Genomic DNA, 9,552 nt, shown 5'->3' on the forward strand with positions numbered 1-9,552 from the left:
CTCTTGTATGGTTGTAAAGTACTCGTCGATACGAGTTCATAGACTAGCGGCACGCTTAAATCGGACATCCGGTTAAAAAGTTATGGACGTTTGAAGTTTACCGGATACCGTATTATTTTAATGTTTTTGGGTCGTGAACAGTGAAACGCCACGTGTCAGTTTCTGATTGGTCCACGTGGCATGAACAGTGTCACGCAGGGTTTTAATTTTGAAAAACTCTCGGGGAAGAGAGAGAAAGAGAGAGAAGAGAGAGAAAGAGAGAGAGGAGAGAGAAAGAGAGAGAGAGAGAGCCACCGCCGGCCACCGGATTTTGCCACTGTTCCGGCCGAGTTACTGTACACGCGCCGGACAGAAAGCTTGCCCACCTCATTTCCGGCAAAACCTCCAAATTTCACGGCGAACGGCCGCCGGACGCGCCCGGATCGGACGTCCGAAGTTTGGCGGCGATTTTTCCCCTCCACCGCCGGCCACCGCGAATCGGCACTATTCCGGCCGATATACAGTGCACGCGCCATACACCCAGCATCCTCTCCTCAAGTCCGGCCTACCCACCAAAAATCACGGCCATCGGACCACCGACGCGCCGGGATCGGAGCGTTTTCCGGCGAGGGGTCGAAAATCTTCAAACGGTGATATCTCCGCCGTCCGACCTCCGTTTTGCTCACCGTCGGTCCCGTTGGATTGCTCTCCTCACGATCTACAAATCTGCAAAATTTCACAGCAAACGGCCACCGTCGGAAATTACTGTTCCGGCGACGGTTGCCGGTGACGTGGCGGCCCGCCGGAAATTACTGTTCCGGCGAGTACCCCGAAAATTCCGGCCAGCTCCAGTCCGCAGTGTTCGACCTCCTGAACCCAAATCCGACTTCCGTTTCCACCAATTCGCGACGGTTTGGGAGAATTGCGGAGCCGAAACCCGAAAAGCTTCCCGACGAAATTCAAACCCCATCGGGTACGATCATCGGAAATTAAGACCGGATCTGTGATTAGCATCACTCGAGCTTCGATTCGGTATATGATTCGTAAATTTTAGTTATCGTTTGTGTTTTGACCCCCCGGGTACCGGGTATTATTTACCCGAATAAAATATTAATTTATTTGACTGTCTGTGAATTTTGTTCTAGGAGCACCGGTGAGTCGTAGAATTGATCCCGTAGTGGATCATGGGTTAATTGCGTGCTCCAGGTGAGTGACCCACCTTCAAATTAATTTTGGGAATTTAATTGGTGAATATATAATGTGTGATTTAAATATTTGGAATTTAATTTCTATGTGCCAAATATTTATTTGAATTATTGTGGAATTATTTGTGAATTTATCGGATTTAAGAAAATGTGTATTTCACCAATTTATGCCATGTGGAATTATTTTATGGTTTTGAGGATTTTGAAATTGGTGTGGTTTTAATGGTAAATTGGGCACGATTTGATTTTCAAATATTTCAAGGAAAATATTTGGTTATGTTGGTGATTTCAATTTTTATGAAATATGCCCATAAAATATTATGGGATTTGATTATGATATTTCGAGATATTATTTATGCTTGGAAAAAAAATGTGGATATTTGAATTGATGGATTTGGGAGTTGGTGGATTTGAAAATCATGGAATTTATGGTATGGATTATAAGGAAATTGTGGAGAATTTCCCGGTTCAAGCGGATGGATTATGCCCGCTATGCTTATGAAAAATGTGAAATTTGTTTTATGATTTAAATTTATGGATTTTATAATTTTTAGATGCACCGTGCACGTACTGGTGTTCTGATTATGTGATATGGTATATGTGATATGGTTAGTGTGCACACGGTTGTGATTAGCGCGCAGGTGGGTGTGAGTAGCGCGCGGTTGATATTATGAGGGTGTCCTGTGGATGCCATCGGAGAGGGCGGCCACCCCCCTTTGGCCGGGACACCAGGTTAGCAGCGGCGCTGTGGGACGCCACGCGACCGTATGCCGGTTTCTCTCTATAACCTCCTGTCTGGCGGTACCTTGGGACGCTGGGTACTGTTGGCGCCACTGGTATATAGTGGGTGCATCAAATGATTTTCAGAACTGTGTTTTAAAAATAAAAAGTTTGGAAACTGAATTGGAATTAAAAATATGATTGTTACCGCTTCTGGTATTTAATTGATGTCTTGGTTTTCGGGGAATATGGATAAAGGGTTTTGTGAAATTGTTTTCAAAGGGGAACCTTTCCAACTGAGAGAATTGTAAGGGTTTTGAGAGAAAATATTATTTCCAAATAATTATTATTTATACTTATTACTGTGATATTATATGGTATAGTAGTAGGGTCGCTCACTGAGATGATTAGCATCTCACACTCTTAAATTCCGTTCCTCTAGGTACCAGGTTGTCGGCGTTCACTCGGAGCGGACTTGATCTTCCTCGCTGTTTTAGTTCTTACTGTACCCTGTTTTTCTTTATTGCAGTTGTACTATTTCTTTCACTCTTGTTGTATTTATCTTGCACTGGATTACTGTATTTTTGTATTGAAGTGCTGAAATTTGTGGAAACAATTTGTAGTCTATGGGAGGAATAAGGGGATGTTGTTAGAAGTGTGTTTTCAGTGCAGGTAATGTGTGGTAAGTAAATCCCTTAGGGGAGGCTCTGCCGGATTTTCCGTTGGAGGGTTCGGTAGGGTTTCCCTGGGATCAGGGCTGTCTAGGGTTCCGGGGAAGGAATTCTGGACGGGTCCTGACACCCGTTGTCTTTTTGTTTAAAATTTTTTCACAATTTCACTTCAAAAATTTATAGTTCTGGTATTATTTTTAGATGGCAGTTGATATGGATTCTAAATTTAGACATATTCTGATGAATGCTAATCTAGTATGTTTAAATGCTAACTTGATTGCTCCTTTGAATCAGGGGAAACACAGCCTATAAAATGGGCAATGCGTTAAAACTATAGGGAGCTGATTATGGTTGCACTATCCTTGAAAGTTTTAGTTGATTATTTGTTTCTCTACGATATCATGTCATGATGCTGCTTTTATCTTCCAATAATTTTTATTTTTATTTTCATTTTATTATTATTATTATCATTTTCCCTGTTTGTTGAAATGTGAATTGTATATGAAAATCTTACTAGTCATGATCATCACCAGTTTAAACCTAATATACACTGTGACTTGGTTTCCTGCATCATCTTGTGCTGCTGGGAGAATAGTAGCATCCGAAAGTGTAATATACAACTTTGGAACTCTTCTGCTTGATCTTCTGAGTGGAAAACATATTCCTCCTAGTCATGTAAGTTTTATTTATATATACAAACACACTCATATTTAGATACCTGTTGATGTTAAGTATATTAAGTTTCTTTTTGTTGAATTGATTTGGATTCCGTGTCAAGCTTTTTCCTTTTGAGTCATGTATAAGACTTGTAAAAATGTTGATCTAAGGTATGAGGAACTCTTGACCTCGTAAGGGACAGAAATCTTCAGATGCTGACAGATTCTTGCTTGGAAGGTCTGTTTTTTGATGATGTTGGTACTGAGTTGGTACGCTTGGCTTCATGATGTTATACCAGAAAACAGCATGGTTTTGCAATATTCTACATATGTATACCGACAGGATATGCAATTGGATATATTTATAATGGAGTGATAAGCTTTTGTACTTTATTGATAGACAAAGAGGTTATTTTCTGTCAATTGTTAAATTCTACTTCTGGAGGGAGGCCATTGTACTGTTTCCATTTTCTGTTTTAGGTTTTATTATGAAGCATTTGCAGCTGAAAGGTGTAATTTTGTTTCACATGAATTTTGTTTTGGTCAGTGCTAGATTTTGCTAGCTGTAGTAAAACAACTTGTGACTTCGGGCTTTGCTCCTGCTGACTCATAAAAGGCACTGACAGCGATAGACACGGCTGCCTCAGAAATTCAAGGTGCTGATTTTATGATTCATATTTATGAATATCTTGAGCCTTTGTGTTAAGATTCCATTATTTGTGCGGACAAAATTCAAAATGGCTTTTACTGGATAAACATGGGCCAATAGATATAAACCACTTGTGAACATATAGATAATAGATATTTTATGGTTTTATATGCTACGCACGATTTGGTTAACTGTATTTGTTTGATTTATTGGGTTCACATGACAGCTTGCTTAGATAAATTAAATTGAGACACGTTTGCATCACACCTTAAGTTTAGAGTAGCAGTCCCATTTCATGAATACTGTAGCTGAATTTCTTGTCTAAATTTCAATTTTGCTAAGAAAATCACTTCCCAACTTTGTAGTAGAGAAGAAAATATTGTTAAAAGTAATTAATTTTATAAAGTTTAACTTAAAGCACATGTCACTGAATAAACCATGAACTGGATTTCAATTCATGGCTGTTCCTGTAGATGTGCTGGAATACTGACAGTATAAACTTGAATGTTCAAATGTAGAACATATTTGTGTAAAGTATTGAAAGTTTGATTACCTTACCGTTCTCTTTTAAAGTTAGTAATTTAATGTCAATCAAATATCATAGTTAGCAATTTATTTAATTTCAATCAAATATCAAAGTAGTCAGCAATTAATTTACTTATTTATACCCCAGAAATTGTTGATTAGTTCTTATACATTGGTCTCTTTGTTTCCATTATAATTTGGTTTAGATGCTGGCTGTTTTAGATGTTTCAAATGATAACAATGATGCATTGCCTGCGGATGAAGAACTTAAAGATAAAATCACAGATAAACCTTCCAAGTGAGGTCACTTACCCTAAATTCATAGTATCTGTTATGTTTCACTGTTCATTATACACTCCAAAGAAATTAAATGGCTTTAATGCATATATATGGATTTTAGCACATTGTAACTTAATTGAAGTAAAAATGAAAGCTTCCCTTTCGAAAAAACAACCATTGTAAAATTTATGCACAGTTACAGACCTCATTTGTATTGTCTATTATAAGACCACTTTTGTGTACGTGAGAGTGAATGATCAGTTTTCACCTTGTACAATTGAAAACAGTCCAAACAACTAGTATTTTAACTCAATGTGGTGGTCAAAGTGTGTGAGATGAAGTCCTGAGTGAAATATTAGAGAATTATCTAGGATTGGAGTTTGGAAGGTATAATTGTGAAATTTTGTCAGAGTGAGGACGATAACAAATTGAGTGGAGAAATTAGTTAATCATGTATTAGATTTGGCGCTTGGTAAACCAAAATGCGAACCAGAGCAACCAAATAGAGGTTACACACATAGAGGGAGCCCTCAATATTCCCAATCGGTCCTTAGCTGTTGTTTCCTGATCATGTGTATATAATATAATACATAAGGTAATAAATACTGCTTGTGTACATAGACATGCATCATATAATGCATAAGTGTACGTTTTCCCTTTTTTTTCTTCTCTAAATATTAAATGTAATCTATGTACTTTTTGACCTGTAGTTGCCTCCTTATTTCAATGATGGACACTAAAATAGAATGGTTGCATGGTTTTTTCTAATTTTCAATGACTTCCAACTTAAAGGCAGCTCTAGATGCAATTACCTGCTAAAGCCTTTTTTTTTTTTTTGGGGGGGGGGGGGGGGGGGCACAGCAAGATGCAATTGGTAACTTTATAATCTTCTCGGAAATTATTCTTTGGGTGCAACATTGTGCTGAAACCTTGTTGATTTGTTATATATAATATCATACTTTATGTAGCTTTTTGTCAAACAAAATGGAACACTGTATTGCTCATGTTACAATCAGTTTGTCTTTAGTTTGCTTAAGGCATCTTGTTGAGCAAGAATTATTGGATACATGTTTATTCCATTGCAGGGTCCTGTAAATTTCATTTGTCTCCATTTTGTTGAACCTAGTAGGAGGTCACTATCTATGGTTATTTCAACTGTTTCAATTCACATCTTCGGCGATGTACCTTCCTCACCTGCTGCTGGAGTTCTCCAGGTTAGCCTTTCTTGTTTTCATTGTCATGGCATCTTTTAAAGAAATAAAAATGGTATTATTTCATTGGTTCATATTGCAAATGATGAAGCTGATGTTTGGTTGAGACCCAGCTTACAGATCCGTGGAATTCTGAACATATAATAATGGGGTAGTGCAATAATAATACAATCAAAAATTGATCCTAGCTAGTCAATTTGTATGACCATTTGAATACTTATCAACTAGCTTTTTTTTTTTTTTTTTTGGCCTTTTGCTTTCATTGTCTATATGTTCTTTGAACATGGTCTTGTTTAAGAGCCATGTAAAATATCCTTATTCACTTATTTTTGTTTTCCATATGGCAGATATAGAAATCATGGGAAGTGTCACCGAAATTTAAAATGCATACTAATTAAGGTTTCATGAAGACATTATAGTTAAGCTTGATATATGGGTGTAATGTAAGATTTTTTTTAGGATTTTTCGATGGAAAAATTATTTTAGGATAGTTGTTCAAGAAGTGTCAGTATTTTATATTTTTATTTTATTCACTATTGTAAAAACAATTTATTTTAACTGTTAATGCAATAGTGTGAGATTTAATTTTATTTTGATATTTTTTTTTTTTTTTTTTGGTGGCTGAACTTATTTTGTTTAGATACTTGAGGTGTTACTTTAATTTATATAATTCTATATATCTATATATACATATTGTATAAATAAGATATGGATATTTGCAATTTGTATTTATCCATAAGTAATGTTTAAAATATCAAAACTTTTTTCAAAATTTTTTTGTAATTTTTGTTTTTCTAAGAGGTTAAAAATAAATTTAGATTTCAAATGGAAACAGATAGGATTTCCATAATATCCATTGAAAATTTTAAAATTTCGTCAAAATTTTTATGGAATTTTCCGTCAAAATCTCCACATTAAATCCTTAAAAATTTAGTTAAAAATTCTATAATATCTATCGAAATTTCAAAAATTTTCATATAAATTTTCAAAATTTTTATGAAAATTTAAAAAATATCCATGAATTTTTTTAAAATTTATTATAAAAAAATTCAAAAATATTATTGATATTCAGTAAATTATTTTACGCAATTAATTTGATATTTTTTTAAAATTTTAATTATCTTTTAAGTATTTAATAATATAAATAAAACAGAATAAATTGAATTCCATAACCCTATTAATTGATAATATATATATATATATCTTTGTTATATAAATTTTTTTAAGATGAATTAATTAGAATCCCATAATTACAAGTTAATAATTAATTATCTAAAATAAAAAATAATAACATAAATAATAATATGGAAATACATTATTATATAGAATTGGTATTGATAGCATTTAAATTAATACCATTAATCAAATAAAAAAAATATATATTATACTAAATATTAAAGACAATTATATTTAACATAAAATTCTTGTGGTTGGTATATTAATAATTACATGAAAAATTATTAAGAAGATACATCTTTTAATAATTATTTTTCAAATTTCACATTTCACATTTCACATCTCAAAATGAGAATGAGGAAGAGATCAATAATTTTCAATTAACTAAAAGTTCTATGAGTATTGAGATGATATTTATAAAATATAATGTAATTGTAATAATTATTTTGTTTTAATTAATAAATAATTTTATCAAATATATACTTTTTTTTGCATATTTTTATCAATAATAGTTTATTTATAATCGTTAACGTTTACTATAAATTAAATTGATTAAGAAAAATATAATATCTATTCAATATTTTTGTAATTTTTATAATTAATTTGATATTTGATTGTTTAAATAAGTTAATTCTCAAAATTTCAATAAAAAATTTCATTTTTAAAAATAAATTTCCATAATTTTTTGTGAATTTTTATCGATATTCGATATTTTTCAATATATTCATGAAAATATTTATATTTTAAACATTTGATATTTCCATCAATATCGAAATTTTAAAACTTATGTACCATAAGTTACAGCAAAAGATACATTATCTTTCTTTAGGTTTATGTGTCACCAATTTTAACTAGTACTAGCATTTTTTATTTTATTTTTGTTTTTTTGGTAAATTGGTAGCATTCTTAATTGTTTGGAATAGGTGCTATCAAAATTCTCAGAGTGTTTCTATATATAGTGAAGTTTTTGGAATATTTATTACACGAATTGTTATTACTAGGCTTGTCAGCCGAATTTAACTGATATAACCAATATCTCATAAATATTTCCTTACACAAAGTTATTTATAACTCTCGCTACAAATTAATTATCATATATTTGTTCAAATGGTGAAGCATGGAATAATTGTAATTTTAAAATTTTCTAATTAAAAACAAGAGTTTAATAGTAATAAAAAAAGGGTTAAAAATAGATGGACTGAGATATATACATTTTTGGAGCAACTAAAATGAGTTTAATTTTGGTTTTTACTAAAAGGGTGAACTTTCATAATTTAATTTTCTGTTATAGATAGTTAAGATACAATTTATTAACAATTTGCAAGAAAAAACACATTTTGTTAAAAAATTATTTTATTTGCACTGAAAATGTTTTTTAAAAATAATGGCGGCCAAATCGTCAGCTATGGCTGCTGCTATGATCACACATCATCATTTTCGGTACTGACGTTGTCACCAAGAAAGGCAAAAGGCTGATAGGTTTTCCATGTTAAAGTCTCGATTTATGGACGTCATCTCCAAGTCACAGCAACAGCTTGGTCTTCTTGATTTCGACAAACAAAAACGGCCTATGATGACCAAAAAAAGATGCAACTTTCAAGAGCAGCTCAACATGGCACTACTGCAAAAACCAAGCCTCGCATTAATGCTCCAATTCCTGGTGCTATATTAGCATAGACCATAGAAGTTTTTGGGGCTTTTCCAGTTATGTGTATATGGTATCCTAAACATACTTGGTCTTCAAGACTCAATACTTGAGCCTGTCTGTAAATGATGCGGTGCAGATTTGGTCATTCAGAGTCATCAATGCTCTCTGCTTCTCCCCTGTTAACCTCTCCTCACAGGAGTGTAGATGTATATGAATTCTGACATTCTGTGGTTCAATTTCTTGTGTTGGACTGTTTAACTATACGTATAGGTGGGAAGAATCATGGGTTTTTTTTAATGCATAGAATTCTTTGTACATTTTAAATATTATAGATACCCAGCAATGCAAATCATTCTTCTATTCTTGCCAACAAAACCTCTCTTCTTAATTACTCATTTCTCTGCCTTTTGGGAGTGGTTCTGTATTTAAGCGTGCAACTTTGGACATAGATATTTTATTTCTTGTTGTGTTTTTGGATCACTCCCTCTCTTTTGCCAAAATAATAAACTGGTGTGACTTTTGAATGTTATCTACTAATCTTTAATGTTGGTGCTGCACTTTCCAACATCATGAAAATGGTACTTTCATCTAATGATGGCAATTCCAGAGTAAAAAGACAAGTATGGTTAAGAGTTACTTTTCAATAATTGCCAAACAACTTGAGTATGTCAAAGTAGCTCATGAGTGTGTTTTTCTTTCGATGCAAATTTCCCATTTCAGTTTCAGTTTTTGTACTCATAAAAATAAATCTAACCGATTAAAAACTAAGGTTGAGTTAAGCATCCTTTTTCATTCATTGCGATACAACTTGAGTATGTCAAAGCAGCTCATGA

The 9,552-nt window shown here is 33.2% G+C and overlaps 1 long non-coding RNA gene across 2 annotated transcripts; it reads left to right on the top strand.

Moving 5' to 3' along the window:
* Positions 1–223: 223 nt before the first annotated feature.
* On the top strand, positions 224–6,423 carry LOC112489069 (uncharacterized). 2 transcript variants are annotated; one of them, XR_009638255.1, is made up of 7 exons: positions 224–1,011; positions 1,125–1,185; positions 3,171–3,250; positions 3,779–3,887; positions 4,628–4,703; positions 5,770–5,898; positions 6,243–6,423. It is a non-coding gene; the product is annotated as an uncharacterized LOC112489069 (long non-coding RNA). The 2 variants fall into 2 exon arrangements; XR_009638254.1 differs by lacking the exon at positions 4,628–4,703 and having other exon boundaries at positions 225–1,011.
* Positions 6,424–9,552: the final 3,129 nt, after the last annotated feature.

This window comes from Ziziphus jujuba, chromosome 3 (genome assembly GCF_031755915.1).
Source record: "Ziziphus jujuba cultivar Dongzao chromosome 3, ASM3175591v1".
In the NCBI taxonomy this organism is placed as follows: Eukaryota; Viridiplantae; Streptophyta; class Magnoliopsida; order Rosales; family Rhamnaceae; genus Ziziphus; species Ziziphus jujuba.